Source organism: Eptesicus fuscus, chromosome 14, assembly GCF_027574615.1.
Source record: "Eptesicus fuscus isolate TK198812 chromosome 14, DD_ASM_mEF_20220401, whole genome shotgun sequence".
NCBI lineage: Eukaryota > Metazoa > Chordata > Mammalia > Chiroptera > Vespertilionidae > Eptesicus > Eptesicus fuscus.
Window position 1 is genome coordinate 17,254,336 of NC_072486.1, and position 18,228 is coordinate 17,272,563.

Below are 18,228 nucleotides of genomic sequence, written 5' to 3' on the forward strand. Positions count from 1 at the left end.
TGCCTCCTGCACACCCCCTACCGGGGATGTGCCCGCAACCAATGTACATGCCCTTGACCGGAATCGAACCTGGGACCTTTCAGTCCGCAGACCGACGCTCTATCCACCGAGCCAAACCGGTTTCGGGTCATCACATTTTCATTGATAGTTTATCTTGCGTCTTCCCTCTCATTTACCATATCTCCCCCTTTGTCTTAAATATTAGCTAATACTAGTCTTAATACTGCCTAACTTTTGAATTACTTTGCAATCCAATGGACAAAACCAGCCAAAGCACAGCTGTATTCAAACTTTCTCTCTTCATTTTTCTTTTCCCCCTCTCCCTTCCCAGCCTTTCCCCATCCTCCTCCTCCTCTTCTTCCTCCTCCTCCATTTCTCCCTCTCTCTCTTTCTGGTACACAGAATAGGACTGATTTAATGAATCATACTCCCAAGTTATTAAGAAAATAACAATGTGTTTAGGCATGGCACTTATTTTATTACCTTTCTTTACATCATCCACAGACTTGGGTCCCATTGATAGACTGTCCCTATGTTCGGGTGATCATTTGGGGCATTTCCTGACTACCAGGCACTTCAGTGTTCCTGGGGCAAGTCTTTCCTTTTTTTTGAATTGAGGAAATTTCTTCATTGATTTGATGGTGGTGGTTTCGGTGAGAAATACAGAAGAACAGTGGTTCTCAAATTATAGGGTGCTTATCACCTGGAGTGCTTGTTCAGACAGATGTGGACCCGCCCCACCCTCAGAATCTCTCATTTAGTAGATCTTGGGTGGGGCTCAACAATTTGAATTTCAGATGATATTGGTTATGATGGCCAACTGCTCTTTGAGAACTGCCTCATTAAAGGATTTTCACCTTTATACCCAAGCACCAGTGAAAAAGAATTGGAGATTATTTAAGAGAGACTGATTCGCCTCAGGCTAGAAACCCAAGGATTTACTCAGCATTTATATTATTCTAAATTTGGAGGACATGTCTGCTGTCAAAGCCATTTAGCCCAGGGAGGAAATGTGCGCTTTTATTGTTTATTTAGCAATGAGACCAGGTATGTTCTTTTATTTGTGAGTTATACATAAAACCCTATAAGAGAGTCCAAAAATTAATCGCATAAAATGTGGAATTCCACTATTTCCATGTTACTGAAAGAGCCATGGAGGATAGGGGTGGACAGCCAATGGCCTCTTATCCAAATGTGTGTTAATTGTAGGCCAGTTATCTATGAGATTCACTGTAACATTTTAGTCATTTCTAATCCTTGTCCTCTTCAAATTGGGATAATAAAAAATGAAACTTTTTAGACATGGAATGCAAAAAAAATCAACTGATTTGGCTAGCAGTGAAATACGCAGAGGGAGGAGCAATATTGGAGATTCGGTAAGACAGGGAAAGATGCAGTTTCAGCAAAGTTATAGAGATCTTCACTTTCCTCATCTCTTTTTCTTCCTTTTCTAGTTCTTTCTTTCTACAAATATTTATTGCAGTGTTGAAAAAGTGAACAAAGCTTAACCCAGAACCATGCACATAGATGCTCAATAAATATTTGCTGCATTAACTAAAAACTGAATGAAGAGGTAGATATTACATTCCCTAGGAGCGGAGAATAGATGACGACATTACTGCTGAGCATCATTGTCCAAGCCTGAGGGGACTTTCCAGATTTCCCTATATCCCATATTACAGCAGGAACAGTATTCCACAGTCCAAACTCATGTAGTGATTAGATGTAAGTGTATGGTGCAAGTGGTCCTGAGAGCAGGACATGATAATGTTAGCAGCCATTAATACCTTAGTCTGAATTTGTGTTTTCTGCCAAAGGTGACTCCACTGGGACATTTTCCGGAAAAAGGGAATCTGCATGATTAGGAGGAAGATGGGGTAAAATTTGCACATGAGGCACTTCCTGGGCAGGCTGCCACCAACAGATAGCCCCGGCACCTAGGCTCATAGAGAAAAGATGGAATGCTCAGAGAGGGTGCACTACACAGGGAGGGGAATGATGCAATTTCTGTACCTCTCCGAGGATCAGCCCACTTTTAGGTTTCTTTATCTCAGGAATCATCAGATCACCCACAGGGCTGTTGTTAAAACACCAGTTGCTGGACTCCATCCTCAGAGACTCTGATTCAGTACCTCCAGGAAGAGCCCCTGACTGTGCTTTTGTAACAAGTTTCCAGGTGATGCGGGTGCTCTTGGTCGAGGGACCACAATTTCAGACCCTTTGCTTTAGTCATTTCGGAGCAAACTGCCATCACTTCAGTTAGTAGTTTACCTTTGTTAATGAGGCTAAAAATATTAGAAATGGCTGTAATATTATATTTTTAAAAAGCTATATGGTTTTAAATGATTCATATTTACTAAAAATGTATTAAAGACATGCTGTTCTTCCCAGCAGGACATATATATTTTTTAAAGTTTTATTATGATCAAGTCCAAATTAAAAAAGTAGATTTGTTTTAATTAGGAAAGAATTTTAACATATGTTATGTATTGGGAGAAAAAAACCTGTGGCTATTTATTTTGGAGCTTTCATATCTTTCAGGTTTAGTAGGTAATAATTTTCCTACTCCATTGAACTTCCTTAGAAAAGAAAAACCAGTCCCCCTAATCATAGATAAAAAATGAAGGTTAAAAAAGAATGTGGCCAGTGTGTGTGTGTGTGTGTGTGTGTGTGTGTGTGTTCACAAATAATCACAGAGGAAAAGAAGACCTGTTGGAACTTTTCAATAGCACAAATGATTTAGATATGTGTAAGTCAGGTATATATTTAATATTTAAAATTTCTATCTTAGCCTGGGAAATCCAGCATACAATAACCAGAAGTTTTCTTTAATAGTAAACTTCTTATCTTTTGTATCCTTTTTATGTTTTAACAAGAGTTCCTTGAACAAACATTGACTCAGTGTTTTTAATCTAAGTGGAACCAGTCTTATATTTATTTTCCTTTTGATAAACAGCTCTGAGGAGAGGATGCTTTTTACATGAGTTCCATGACAGTGACAAGAATCATAATTCATATTTGCTCTCTAGTTGTTCAGGATTTGGTTTTGTACAAACTGCTGTTTCTTCTGATTACTATAGATAAGATGCTGGTATCTGCTCACAAATGTTATAAACTCACTTTAAAGTATTCACAAAGCAAGCATTACCATTTCTACATTATATATTACATCCAGGAGTTCTGGACTATGAAATTGTTCCATACTCACTCTGGGTTAATATTAAGAGAAGTAATTAAATCAAGGAATAGGTGATCCAACAATTTTAGCCAACTTCATGACCAAAGCCTGTTGATTGCATGGGTAGTCAATACACAAAAATAGGTAGGAGACAGAGTAAGAAGCCAAATCTATTGAATAATATTCTGAGTAAATCCAAATTAATTAAACTATTATGGAGAAAAAATAAATTTAGAATACTATAAAGACACCCTAATTCTCTGTTCCGTGTATTCTTCATTATGCATACATTTAGACGTTATAGGCTACAACTTCCCTAGGGTCAGATTTACTTTTATAAAAGGGAATTTTGGAATTACGTACTATAGGAAATTTCCCTGAGAATATATGTTTAAACACAGAGTATAATCACTCAATCAGCTGCTTCTGTTGTGGAAAGGACATAGAGTTAAAAAACTTACTATAGATTTAAAACATAAAACAACACCCATTGTACTGATAGAAATAAACAAAATCCTGGATTTTAAAATTTGTATTATTTTATGTATTTTATATTTATTTTCAGAAATAAAAAAATCGAAAATCAAAAGTCATTTTGATGCCAAATTATTTGAAACAGGGGAGGAATTTTGAAGGCGTGTAGGGAAGAGGAAAGGAAACGTGACTGGGTCTTGAGGGGGAAGTGAGGTAGCAACGTGGCTTTAGTGGAAGGGTGCTTTTTGGATAGGTGATGAGGAGAGAAGAACATTTCTATGATGGTTCCCTCGAGTAGGCATTCTAAAAACCTCCACCGTCTACCAGGCCTACAGAAGATAGCAAGATTGTGGAGGTCATCATTATTGTTGTTATAATTACTTGTCTGCCAGCCAGCTCTCCCTCTGTCCTTTCTTCAGCTACTGAGTATGTAAGCCAGATGTGGTTGGTCACTTACACTACTCCACCCCTGGGGCTTAAAAACAATCTAAGTCGAATGTGTGATTCAAGAGAGCCAATGAGCATCCCACTCTGTGGTTCAAGGGGGTGCGAGGCTGGGCCTGCTACCAGCCAAGATCTCCTGCCAACAGAGAAGTCTAACTTCCAGAAAAAAAAGAATGAAGCCAGCACACGAGGAAAAGCAGTAGTGAGCAGATATGAGAGATGAATGAGAGAGAATCCTGGAGGCGAGGAGTCCTGGGTGCCTTGGTTCCTGCAGCACTTTTGCAGTCTTGAGCTGACCCCAGTAAACATCTGTTACTTGCTTTTTTTGCTTAAAGTAGTTTGAGTTGGGCCTCCATTACATAAAAGGAAACAGGTCCTAATCCAGGTGTCCTTCTTTCTTCATCTGTCCTCACCCATCATGATGACTGGCAATTTGGTATAGGAAAATATTTTAAAATATTGCTTCATGTAGTATTTTACTAAAACTGATATGGTACTTTTCCCTACTATATTGAGTCTATATTCCTTTGGCTTAATATCAAAGCCCAAAAAGATATTACTGGTGAGCTTTCAGACTTCAAAGCACTATGTGATCTAGGGCATAACCTAAGAATAACTAAACATCCAGTGCCCTCATCCATTTTGGAAGCTGTAATGTGTTTGTCTTGGGGAGGGACAGAATTCTTAAGGTTGTCTAGTGGGAGGTGGTTACCATCCTTGATAACATCTGGGTTGAATCTGAATTTAAATTTTGGACTTACATGTCCTCAAACGTGTAAGACTTTCCTTGGAGGGGATCAGTGAACTCTAGCATTTATCAGATTCGTTTGCTTTCTGGTCAGTAGCAACTTCAAGTGGGAAAAACTTCCAATTTCTGTGTTTGTCCCACTTGAAGTTGCTACTGACCAGAAAGCAGACGAATATGATAAATGCTAGAGTTCACTGTCTTTGCAAGTTCCTTTCCCAGGTCGCTGAGAGGCCTTTTCTTTGGGAGAACTTTGCCATTCTCTGGACTCCTTTACAGCAATAACAGAGCACTAGAATGCAATTTCCAAATCCTCAGCTGGTTTTTAGAAGATTGGTTGTTTAGCACTTGTGAAAATGCCTTCTTTAATGCAGAGATACAATCCAGCATGTGTCAGGTTCACAGACTGTCATGATTTATCACCTCAGTATCTGGGAATTGGCAGGCTGTTTTCTGCTAAGCAGATTTTCCTTTATTTTTTGAACCAATGCATTTTATTTGGATGGATTAGAATTCATATGCTTTTCATTAATTTGCAATTAACTTATGTCAAGATGTTATTTTATAAGAGCAATTTAACATCCATCAATCCCTCTGAGTATTTTTTTTCGTATGCTCTTGGTTCCATTTTGACCTTAGAAGACATTAGGCATGGTATCAAAGGCAACTGACTCCAAGGTGAAGACGTGGGCTTGGCTCAAAGATGAGATCAGAAGATTGCAGTAAATATTAAAAGGAAACCCAATAAAGTTTAACTGAAGAAGTAGTGAACTAGAAATTGACGCCTGGGTTCCAATTTAGCTAGCTGTGAAACAAAGAAATTGTCTTGGTTTTCTTTGCTATGCAATGGGACTAATGGGGAGTTGTTTTAAATAATAAAGGATGTAAAATTATAAAAACATCTTGAAAGAAGGCACACAATTCAATAAAAATAATCATCATGATGATTGAAGTCCATCAAACCTTTCTTTCTCAATTGTGATGACAGACTTACTTGATATGGAGATGAATGCTTCCCCTGGCAAGTACCCTCCAACGTATATTGACTAACATGGGTGGTGATTCCAGACACTTCCCAGTTCCTTTACTTTGTATTTCCATTAATGCAAGCTTTTTTGTTCAGTTAGATAAGTTCAGGATTCTGAGTCAAAATTACATGTTTGAGACAGAGAATTGAAGGCAAGTCTTCTACTCACTCAATGCTTTTCTCTCTCTTTGGATGAACATGAGGGCAGGTGGGGGTGATATGAAGAGATGATGGAGAATTTGCCTAGGAGATATTGCTCATCTACCTGCCTGAAGCAGAAAAACAGGACCATTTTTCCTTCTTAGGGTTGTTTATTCAATATACACATTCATATATAAATGTATGTAATATAATCTAACAAATGCATTGATGATGTAACTTTTACTGGAAGTTGTTAGGTTAGTAATTATTGAACCTGCTTTATTCTCAGTACTTTGATGAAAAGAAATTGTTCTTTTTTTAAATATATTTTTATTGATTTCAGAGAGTAAGGGAGAGAGAGAGATAGAAACATCAATGATGAGAAGAATCATTGATCAGCTACCTCCTGCAACGCCCCCTGCTGGGGATCAAGCCCACAACCCCGGCATGTACCCTTGACCAGAATCGAACCCAGGACCCTTCAGTCCACAGGCTGATGCTCTATCCACTGAGCCAAACCGGCGAGGGCAAAAGAGATTGTTCTTTTTCTTATTAAAGTAGGAAGATTCTCGTGGCATCGTTTTACCCAGAAGAATCTGCTGTGTGGAGCGGGAAGGTGCTTGCAGCTGCTGGGGAGGCGGTGCCTGGTTACAGCTCACTTCTCACTGAGACTCCTGCAGGAGCCTTCTGGTTTTCCTGCCCCTTCTGTCTTCGTCCCAATTAGCCTACAGGCTGCTGCCAACATTTTCCTTCTAAAGTACAACTCTGATTATGTAATTCCACAGAGCATACATCTTAATAACTCCACATTGACTATTAAATTAAATATAAATATATCAAACTGACATTCTGAATTTCTAAAATATGCTTAATTTTTTTAGGTATTTAATAAGATCCTTTAGTTTTTTAAAAATGTTCTGTTGAATTAGATTACTTGGTCTTTCTCAGAGATAGCCTGCTTCCTTTCTCTGGAAAAGTCATTTTTTTCTCTGATTATTTCTGTTGAATTCCTTTACATTAGGTAAGGCCATCTCAGAATCCCACTGCCTCCATGAAGCCTGCTATGTTCTCCCAACACCTATTTGTGTAAATGATTAAGACCTGTACTCTGGTGTGAGTGAGTGTGAGCCTTGCAGAGACAGGCCTGGTGCCTTTTTTTTTTTTTAAGATTTTAAAATTAATTTTCAGAGAGAGAGAGAGAGAGAGAGAGAGAGAGAGAGAGAGAGAGAGAGAGAGAGGAAGAGAAAGGAAGGGAGAGAGAGAGAGAGAGAAACATTGATATGAGAGTGAAACATCGATCAGTTGTCTCTTGCATGCTCCCTACTGGCGATCCAGCCTGCAACCCAGGCATGTGCCCTGACCAGGAATTGACCAGGAAACCTTTTGGTGCTTGGAACGACTGACACCCAACCAATGGAGTCATACTGGCCAGAGCCCATCTTTGTCTTTCTTGATATTGATAACCCCCGTATTGGCCATGTAACAGACCTCCAAAGATTATTTCTTGAACTGAAAATTGAGACTGAATGCTTTCTTCAACTTTTCTCTACTCACCTCATTATTGCTATTCTCTAGGATCAAGCTCGGGCCTCCACAAATTCTTCTCTAATAAGCTCAGTCAGTAGCTTCCCTCCTTTACATGATAGCACATTTTTATTTTACTATTCCTCCCACTCTTTGACTTCACTCTTATTTCCTGCTTTTTGTTCCTCTTGCTTACTTTCCCATGCATTGGCTCCCCATGTTGCATTTTAAATTTCTTAAAAACACAAACTAGTTGAATGCATAGCACTCTTCACACCACCTGGAGAATGCCCTGTTTTGACAGGTGCTTGATTGCCCATTATTGGTTGACTAATCCCAACAGTAGGAGAAGTGGTCTAAGGAAGAGGTCAATTTTGTCATCTGCTGTGATTGGACCTCCCAGAAAGTACAGATGCTGTAGACCACCAAGAGAAAGAGGGCTAATGATCTCAAGACCAGAATTTAGCCTTGATTAATATACAATAAATCTTTATGGTACAAATCTTATTTCATATTTTTGAAAAGGTTCAGGATGCACTTAGATTATGGAATTGAAACAAATACAAATTAGAATTATTCAGAACAGTTTGTTAGAGATTGCTAAGTGAATGAGTGGAAGGCTCTCAACTTTAACAAGAGAGAAGGGTAGTATTGGTGAATTAATTTTTCCTTGGAGGATAATACCTACAATTTGGTTAGCTGCCACCAGTTGAGTGGACCAGGCTGATAGTTTTAATGGGAGGTGCATGTGATCCCTGGGGACATAAAGTATTATATAACAAATTCCTGTAACCCCCCCCCCCCACACACACGCACACACTTTAAGAATTTCTTATTTAAATGTTTTAAACTGAGAACCAAACATGTGTATTTTTTTAAAGTTCCCAGATGATTCTGATGTGCATTTATAGTTAAAAAGCCATTGGTTTGGAGTTTGGGACAACTTGATTCCCAAGAATAGGTTTTCTTCAGGTAAGGATAACAGAGACCAAAATTACAAAACAAGAAGCACTTGAGTTTGTTATTTCTATGTAGTTTGTTATGAAAAAATTATATGTATCGTGATGAGCTTATTGTGCCTTGTTATAATATCTAAGTTTGTGTCAAAGAGAGAATGGAGGATGTACTTGGCAAGTAAACTAACATAAGCTCTGTGTACTTGTTTACTTTCATTTTAACCTTGAAGGTTTTTGTGTTCTCTCAGTTATGGGAGATTTATGGCTCCAGCACCCTTTCCAGCTATTTCCAACTTCTATTCAAAGGGAAAGTGTGATTTTTCTTCTAGAAGGTCCCCTGTTGTTCTGCATCCTTAATTGCCCATAGTTCCTCTTTCCTTTGCACCCTTGACCTGTGGACGCCTGCTTGGTTATTGAGTTTTTGGACTCTTTCCCATTCTCTCTGTCCTTCTGTCTTTCTCTCTCTGTCCTCCTCCCCGCTCCGCCTCTGAATTGCCTTCTAAAAAGAAAAGTGATATTCTTGGACCTATACTTGTTACTAGTTTCCCCATTTAGAGCCCTGTCCTGTTTGTTTATTTTATGGTCTTCTTAAATGGACTACACACTTTTAAATCTGAATGCTCAAAAATCATCAAACAAAGCTGCTTTTAAACAGGATTATAATGATGTACAGTGGTTATTAGCATGAACTATGCTTTAAAATTTCTCAGGAAACCACAGCATTACTACAGAGGGAGGCAGGCCTCCTCTATGAAACAGTCTTTCCACAGAGTCCTTTTGGTACTTATGTCCACTTCGATGGGGGTTACTGAGCAGATTTCTTTTTTAGAAAAGCGTTTTGTCAAGATTGAAATTTCTCTGAGCACTTGAGTAGCTCATGTGCCCACCATTGTGGAAGACACAATGCAATCCTTAAAACAGCCTCATTCACATATTTTATTGGAGGAAATTGAGGGTGAGGGAATTTCATAATGTGCCCAAGGTCAGCAGAGCTGTTTGGTGAGCATTTTCGTCTCTCACTCATTGCAGTCAAGTCAGCATCCACTTGGCACCGAGGCTAAAAACACAGACATTAAAAAGGAGCCAGATTTGGAGCATCTGCCCATAGTGTTCCTTCATTCTGCATGAGGGGTGCTGCCACGGCACTTTGATGATGTCATTAAAATGAAGCCTTATCAGCTGCTGATGTGTCATAGTGAACACACGCATTTCCTTTCCACAGAGAGGAACTGCCTCCGGGAAATGGACAGGCTCTTACAAATCTAACAGGTTTCTGTAGACTCTCAATTCAGTTCAGGAGTTAACATCACTTTTAAAAAAACCAAATTCTGCCTTCAATTTTGTTGAATGGAAATAGTGAGAGAGTGGACATCCTTGTCTTACGGTCTGTGAGGTCTGAAAGGTTGGCCACCGCTGGATTAGAAGACTTGTTTTCTGACTTTAGAAAACATCTTGGGTGGATTCTATATATTTCTGGTCAATTTTGATGACTGTAACTCAGCCCAATTTTCAGTTTTCAAGTTCAGGTCTAATCCAGAGCTCCAACGTTTTCTTGCTCCATCTTTCAGGCCCAAGCACCTCCTTGGACCTGGAGGAGGGAGAGGGGAAGAAAGCATCTCTTGATTCAGCTGGCCCTGGGTTAGGTCTCTCCAGCTGGGTGGATGCTTCTCCACTGGCCTTCAGGGTCTCTGGGAGAAAAGCGTTTTCACAGAAGGTCCAAGTGTGGACCTTCTCCAGGGGCACAAGGGTGTGTTCTCCCCACTCACCATCCAGTTCTTGGATCTGGAATCCCGTACTGTCCAGCTCTGGAGTATAGAAAGTGACGTGCAAAAAGAGCTCGCTGCATGCTTCAGCGGTGGCCCCTATAAGGCAGGCGACCAGACAACTCAGCAGCACCACGGACTTGGGCTGTGAATGAGCTGTGTGGTAGGGTACAGGCGGTTTGTTTTCGTGTCCTTCATTTCCAGGCAAATAGCAGACACTGCATGTGGTTGGTTGGTTATTTATTTATTTATTTATTTATTTATTTATGTTTGCTCTTTCTCTCTTTTTCTCATTTAACAAGTGCATAATGCTGAGGCTGTTTTGTTGTGGTTTAACTAGACATAGTTTGATTGTAATGAGATGCAAGCTGAGGAGAGAGAAAACTTCCATCTGTGAAAATGAGAAACACAACCAACTCTGACATTTGGGGAGAAAAGGAAGCATTTTGATATAGAAATAGCTAAGAGGCTTAGTGACTGGGACCAGGAAAACCTGTCTAAAATAGGACCCCACAACAGTATTGAATGGAAAGAGTGAGAGAGTGGACATCCTTATCTTGTTCCTGAATTTAGATGAAAAACATTCAGTCTTTCAACATACAGTGTGATGTTAGCAGTGGTTTCTTCATCAATGTCCTTTCTTGGTTTCAAGAAGTTCCCTTTTATTCCTAGCTTGCTGAGAGCTTTTATCATGAGTGGAAGTTGAATTTAGTCAAGGGCCTATTCTGTATCTATTGAGCTAATTATGTGATTTTTCCTTTTGTAGGCTCTAGAACTGATGAATGACATTGATAGATTTTGAAATGTTAAAGTAATCTTGTTTTCTTGAAGTAAAACTAAGATGATTGTAGTGTTTTATTTTTTAAAATATAAATTGGTTTAAATTTGTTAAAATTTTGTTTAAGGATTCCATGTCTATGGTCCTGAGAAATATTAATTTTTTAAATTGGATATCTTTCTCTGGTTTTGGTATTAATCCAATATCATAGAAGGAGTAGGGAAGTGCCTTTATTTTCCAGAAGAGTTTGTATATACATGACATACTAGATAACTGCTTTTATAAGTGATCCCTTTGTCTTTTTTAAATTTTTCCTATTGATTGGTTAATAGGAAAAAAATTCTTAAGTGGATCTCAGTTTTATATTTCTGAGGATCATGAAAATTCACGATTTGAATTATTTTATAAACTTATACTTATAAATGGTAACATGTATGTATTTTTTATAAAACTGATATGTTCTTCAAAATACTTCATGCAAATATATACTAGAGGCCTGTTGCAGAAAGATTCCTGCAATAGGGCTTCCTGCTGTGGTTTCCAGTGCCCCGCCTGCTTCCCTTCCTTCTCTGCCATCCCGCCTGCTTCCCTCCCTTCTCCCCCACCCCTCTTGCTTGCTTCTCTGCAGCTTCGCTCCCGTCTGCAGTGCTTGGCTTCTTTCTACACTGTCTTCAGTCTTCGCTCTGCGCTGGATATGCAAATAAACCGCCATCTTGGTTGGGTTAATTTGCATACTTGTCTTGATTGGCTGGTGGGTGTGGCTTGTGGGTGTAGCAAAGGTACGGTCAATTTGCATCTTTTATTAGATAGGATATTTTTTGGCAAGTGGATAAATTGTTATATACTATAGTCTTATCATGGTATTTTAAGATTTAAGAGCAGAGTACACAGATTAAATTGAGATTATGGGTATTCCTTTTGAGTAGCTTTATAATACTACTAGAAGCCCAGTGTACAGATTCATGCACCCAGTGGAGTCCCTCAGCCTGGTCTGCACCCTCTCGCAATCTGGGACCTCTCGGGGGATGTCTGACTGCCGGTTTTGGCCTGATCCCTGCAGGCCTGAGCACAGAGTTATTAGTGTAAATGACTTTTAAATATATATAATAATAAGCAGAGGTATAAGAATCAGAGATCTGTTATGTGCTCCCAAATAAACTAATTCTGTGGCTGATATTGTTAGGTTATATAGCAAGAGGATTACCTGGTTATTTCTGGAGTGTTTGAAATGGAAAAAAAAAATTAGTGGCATTGATATGTGTAACACTTTAAAATATATTGGTAATTTCCTCAACATCCTATGAGATAAACAGGAAGAAATTACTATTATGTAAATTTAGTATCTAGGTCATTAAGAATTTAGGTAATTTTCCAAGTCTGTACAAGTAATCACAATCAGAATAGCTTTTGGGTTTTCAAGGCAAATTTATTCTTTAAATCCTGGTCTATTTCTGTGGCTATCCCTGTTTTGGTTAACTTAAAAGCAAGGTTTTGCACCAATCCTTAATTTGAACACAATTGGTATAAGTGTCAGTTTACTATTCTTAAAAATATATATATAATGGCATTGGGCTAACCTTGGGAATTAAAGTATGTTCAGTGAAGTGAAGAACCTTTATTGCGCATATTAATTTCCTAAACATTCAAAACAATGTTTTGAAGGGGAGGGTATTATTGAGAGAATTTTAGAGATGTGAAAAATGAGTTTCAGGGATCAGTAACTTGCTCGAGTTCTCACAGGTTACATAGCCATGTTGGCAACTCTGGCCACAATAAGAGTTGGGGGATAAAATTTCTGAACCCATTTCATGCATCTAACATCGTGGTACTCCACCATGCCCATACTGAATCATCTATGGAGCTTTAAAGAAATACTAATGCCTGGCATCCACCCTATGAATTAATTCAAATATGTGGTGTCTGGGCCCAGGCATGGGTATTACACAAACAAAAAACAACCAACAAAAACTTTCTAAGTGATTCTCTTGTGTAGCCAAAGTTATGAACCACTGGTAATGCTGTAGACCTGAGGATATGATTTATTGGGCTGTTGAAACAGGGTGATCCAAAGCCAGCGGGTTCTCAAACATTCAGTTCATGTGGTATTTCATGACCTGAAAGCAAATATAGACAAGTTCCTTGTGTTTTATTTGAAATATTGTTGTCAGGTCCCATCATCTCTTCTAGCCATTCTTCTCTTCTATTTGCAGATGACTCATGCTGAACAGTACTCTTATTTCATGTTGCAGCTTGGTCCTTCACGTGGCTGTCCCAATGCCCATTTATCTCTGTGGTTATGGGCACAGCCTGGGAACGCAGAACAATGCAAGTCATTTAGAAATTTGAAACATGATTTCTGGTAATGCTTCAGGAAGTGTTTTAAGTTTAATTTTGATTTCTAATGTGCTCTGGACTCTTTCCTGAATAGATGAAAAAACCCTGCTATTGGCAGAGAGGAGAATAGGTGGAAGGGACTTGGGCTAACACTGAAAGTTGTGTGATTAGTCCTGATTTAAATACTGGAAATGACTTGAGTCACTAATGGCTTTTTTAATTCTGAATCTATTTTTACTTTATTTTTATTTTAACAATACCTGGATAAAAATTTGTTAAGAGAGTTCATTCAATTCATTCTTTTTAAAGGAATCAGGAGCCTAATTTTATCATGACCCCCAACACACACACCCTACATACATTTTCTTCCTTTTAGATAAAGTGGGGTAAAGGACAGAGACAAATTCTATTGGCTATATTCTGACTTATGACAAAGAGTCCAAATATTATTGTCATCCCAGAGCCATCCTATGCTCAAACCTTAGATAGACAGACTATTTTCCATGGTCACTGCTCTTTCATTCTTTTGAGGACATACCTTATTTGCAAAAGAAAATTTAGATTACATGATCCCCAAAAACTTAGCATATAGCATAGAGAAGCTAAAAGCAAATGTTTATTCTGTAAGGATGGGTTAGCAGTGTTAAGGTAGTCAGACTTACCTTGCACAACTTTTAAACAGTTTATTGAGCCTGGCCGGTGTGGCTCAGTAGTTGAGTGTTGACCTATGAACTAGAAGGTCATGGCTCCATTCCCAGTCAGGGCACATGCCCAGGTTGCAGGCTCCATTCCCTGTAGATTTTTCTCATCATTGATGTTTCTATTTCTTTCTCCCTCTGAAATCAATAAAAAGTATATAACCAGGTTTATGGAATGGCATTGTCTATGATTGACAAATGTAAGGAAACTGCTGTCAGATTTCTAATATAAATATTTGACAATACTTGTGAATGAAACCACAGAAAGAGAATATCACCCCTATCCTCAGTCAATGGCCACATTTTTCATTTGGCTGGAAGTTAGCATTTAGATATCATTCAAAATAAGATTTTGTCCCATGGAATTGGCATCTTTGTTACTGTATATCCTTCAGGTTTCCTGTGGCACTATGGGAAAAGTGACACAGCCCCAGAGAACCCTGAAGTAAGTTTGCTCCATTTTGCTGATTCATATAAAGAAAAATACCAACTTTTACTAAGAATACCCTAAGTAATGCCTTAATCCTGATTTAGACTAAGAAAAACTAAAGATTTTTTTTTGCTTCTTTCTCTTTCTCTCTCTGTAGTATTTATATATGTATATACATATGTATGTATGTATGTGTGTATGTATGTGTTTGTGTGTATGTATGCCTTTTCAAAAAAAGATTTGTAAGTTTATTGAGATCCTAATCACACAACTGTGTTGTGTTGAAACTTCCTTTGTTGCCAATTCTACCTGATTAGTTTCAGCTTTTTAATAGCCTAGTGGTTGTAGTAGTTGATGTCACAGAAGTTCAGAATATTGGTACATGACTTCAAACAAAAGATTGAAGTGAAATTTTAGAGGAGATCCAAATGTGTTCTGTAACTGCTGGTAAAGAGTACCAAACTTTTATGATTCATTAACCAGATCTACATACACCACTTAGAACGAGGTGAATACTTGCTTCTTGTCTATTCATTAATTTGTTATCCACCTACACTGACAGAACACATTAATTACGTTAATTGGTTAATGGACAGATCTCTACTTTGCTATTGGTTTTATAGGCAGTTCGAGCTTATAGATGCCAAATGTCTTGTTCTAACCTTGTGCACCATTCTTAGAATGACTTTTGGCCAGTCTAAACATTGCCTAGGAATTGTTTATCATGGCTGATTAAATACCCCTCCTGAAGCATGTATACTATTAATTTCTGCTTAAGAATCTCCAACAAAGCAAATATTTACACAAAGAGGGTGATTCCCCTTGAGCTGCAAGGATAGATCAAGCCAGTGGTACCGAAATAGACATGACTGTGTCCAGGTCCCCAAGATTTTAATCACATTTAATGACTGTACAAGTTATGCCAGGAAGAAGGAAGATGTGATGTTTCTCTGGGGCTTTGCAATAACTTATGTTTTATTTACAAGGCTGCAATAGAGGGGTTATGTGATGGCTTTCTCCCCAACTCCACTTACTAGCTATTTGTATAAAGCTATATTTGGTGTCTTTAAAAACACTGAGAACAGGGCAAGGCAAAGGAAGAGAAAAGATGTTAGGGTAAAGGGAAGTTTCCCACAGGAATTACCAAGAATTTATTCCATAGAGAAAGTCCTCAGTTACTTCTTGCTCATGAAAATCTTTTCACCTGCCTTGCTAAAGCCTTGAAACTCATATCTGGGACGTATTAAGCAACCCAGAAAGTTTATTCATTAACTTTGATTTATCTAATTAATGAAAGAGCAGAGAAATCAAAGTCATTTTCCTCTTCTCCCCAAAATTCAGGGTTTTCGATGCTTAACAGCTTGCTCCCTACTTAGAGAAAACATATTAGTCAGATTGGATATACTAACTTATAAATCACATATTAGTGCCAAATAGGTTCTGTTACAAAAAATTAAGACTCCCTCTTGACACATAATTTGGCTCTGAATACAAACCAGATAAACAACATCTTTTTTTTTTTTTTTATTGCCACATTTGGAATGTAAACTGAAATATATAGGCAATAACTGACTTCTTCATCTCTCACATATATCACTGGATTCAGGGCAAGAAGCTTTGTGTATATTGGGCTCCTCTCAGAAAGCAATGCCTTTTCTTACCCAGTGCATTTAAACTTGAGGTTGGGAAAAGTTCTAATGGCTGGAGTCTGCCTTAAAGAGACAGCTCCAGGTCCAGGGTGAGTAGCACCCTTGCTGCAGGGAATTGAACCTGAACCCTAACACCTCAGAGAACACCACGGTTTAACCATTGGAACTAAAGCGTAAGATCTGGGATAAATGCAGTACACATGATCTGCAATCATATTCTTTTGGTAACTATGAATCAGCAATTCTCAGAAATACTTTTTTAAACTAAAGGTTTGAGATCTGAAGAACAGACTCAGAGCTGACTCATTTAAAGGAAGTCTTCAAAGTAGTTACCCAATCAAGACTATGTATTTCCTGGTTTTCTACCAGAAAAACAAAACATCTGCTACTTTTCAGTTAATAATAAAATAAATCTAAAAGCAGAGTTTTCTTCCTCTTGGAAATCAAGAGAGTTGCTTAAATTATGAGGACATTATATTAATCTCCTTAATTCTTTGTGGGGATTTTAGTTTTTTTCTATCTTTATAGATTGCCTTTGATATCTTTATAGAATTATTATAAATAGAGGTATTTTCAACTCTTGTTAATGTCAAAGCAACACTTACCTGTGTCCTGTGTTCACAGAGGTTCTTGGTCCTTGCTCATTACCTCATTTTCCCTACAGGTTCAGGCTGAGCTTTGAGTGCTTAAAACTGGGCCCCATTAGGAACAGCTAGACTATGTGAGCAAGTTATCATGTGACACTGGGCCATGTTTTCCAGGGATGCAAAATAAGAAAAATATTTTGTCAGTATGTTTGATGAAGCAATTGAATCTGGAAATCAATTAATAATGTAAATTGGTCATTCAGTTGTTTGATTTTGTTTGTTTTTAGCCTGACCATCTACTATGTGCCAAACACAATTCTATACTATCTCTTAGCACCCTTGGCTTCTCACACTATGATATATTCTGAGTTCTTCCTTCATTACCTATACCAGTGGTCGGCAAACTCATTAGTCAACAGAGCCAAATATCAACAGTACAACGATTGAAATTTCTTTTGAGAGCCAATTTTTTTAAACTTAAACTTCTTCTAATGCTACTTCTTCAAAATAGACTTGCCCAGGCCGTGGTATTTTGTGGAAGAGCCACACTCAAAGGGCCAAAGTGCCTCGGTTTGCCAACCACTGACCTATACGAACAATGTCATGGTCTAATGGAAAGCAGGAGGACTTTAAATAAATGTTCCAAATTCATATTTGAGCAGGGCCCCTCACTTGTTGACCTGCGGCTACCTGAATCTCAGATTCCTGATTTGTAACATAAGAATAGAAAAATCCCATGTTTAAAATAGTTGGCAAGCTTAGTAAACTTTTTTCTGGCTTTCCAATTTTATATATGAGGAAAGTATTGAAGGGAAATGGCAGTAGTAAAAAGAAAAAAAAAAAGGAAATGGAGGTAAGTTTAGAAAATACTGTGTAGGAGGTTAAATGACTGTGACATAGGCCACTGATGAACCAAGGTTAGATGTCTTACCCAGGAATGGACATTAAAGGTATGCTACTTAATGAGCCAATTGTATCCCAGAACTAGGGTCCAGATGTCCTCATTGGTTTGTTTGGTTTGATTGACAGTAAGTGGGCCATCTTGCTTCTATTTGCCAGGACCATCTGTCATAGGATGTGTATCAGGGAAGAGAAGGCCTGTAGTGCAGGTGGTTGGTATAAAATCACTGTCCTGTGTTGAGTTTGGAGATTTATACCTAGGGCCTGTGGCCCCTGAATCAAAGTTGAGAATTATGCTGCAAGGTGTTCTTGGCTATGGCCTTTTCTTTCTGCCAAGGCTGCCTGAGCGTCTATAAAACTGAAAGGAACAGGGGGCCAGGCAGGCAGCTTCTCAGAATGGGGAGAGGTAAAAAAATATCTCCTCTTGTCTTGTTTGAATATTTTCAAAATTTTCTCTCTCTAGCTTTCATAATGCTTCTTGGTTTATTTTGAAAAAATGAACATAGTTTCCTTAGCTGTCTTAGAGTTCGTGCTAACCTGGCCAGGAGTCCAGCCAAGGTGAATAACAGCAATGTGTCCAGTCAGGGCTATCAGCAGAAG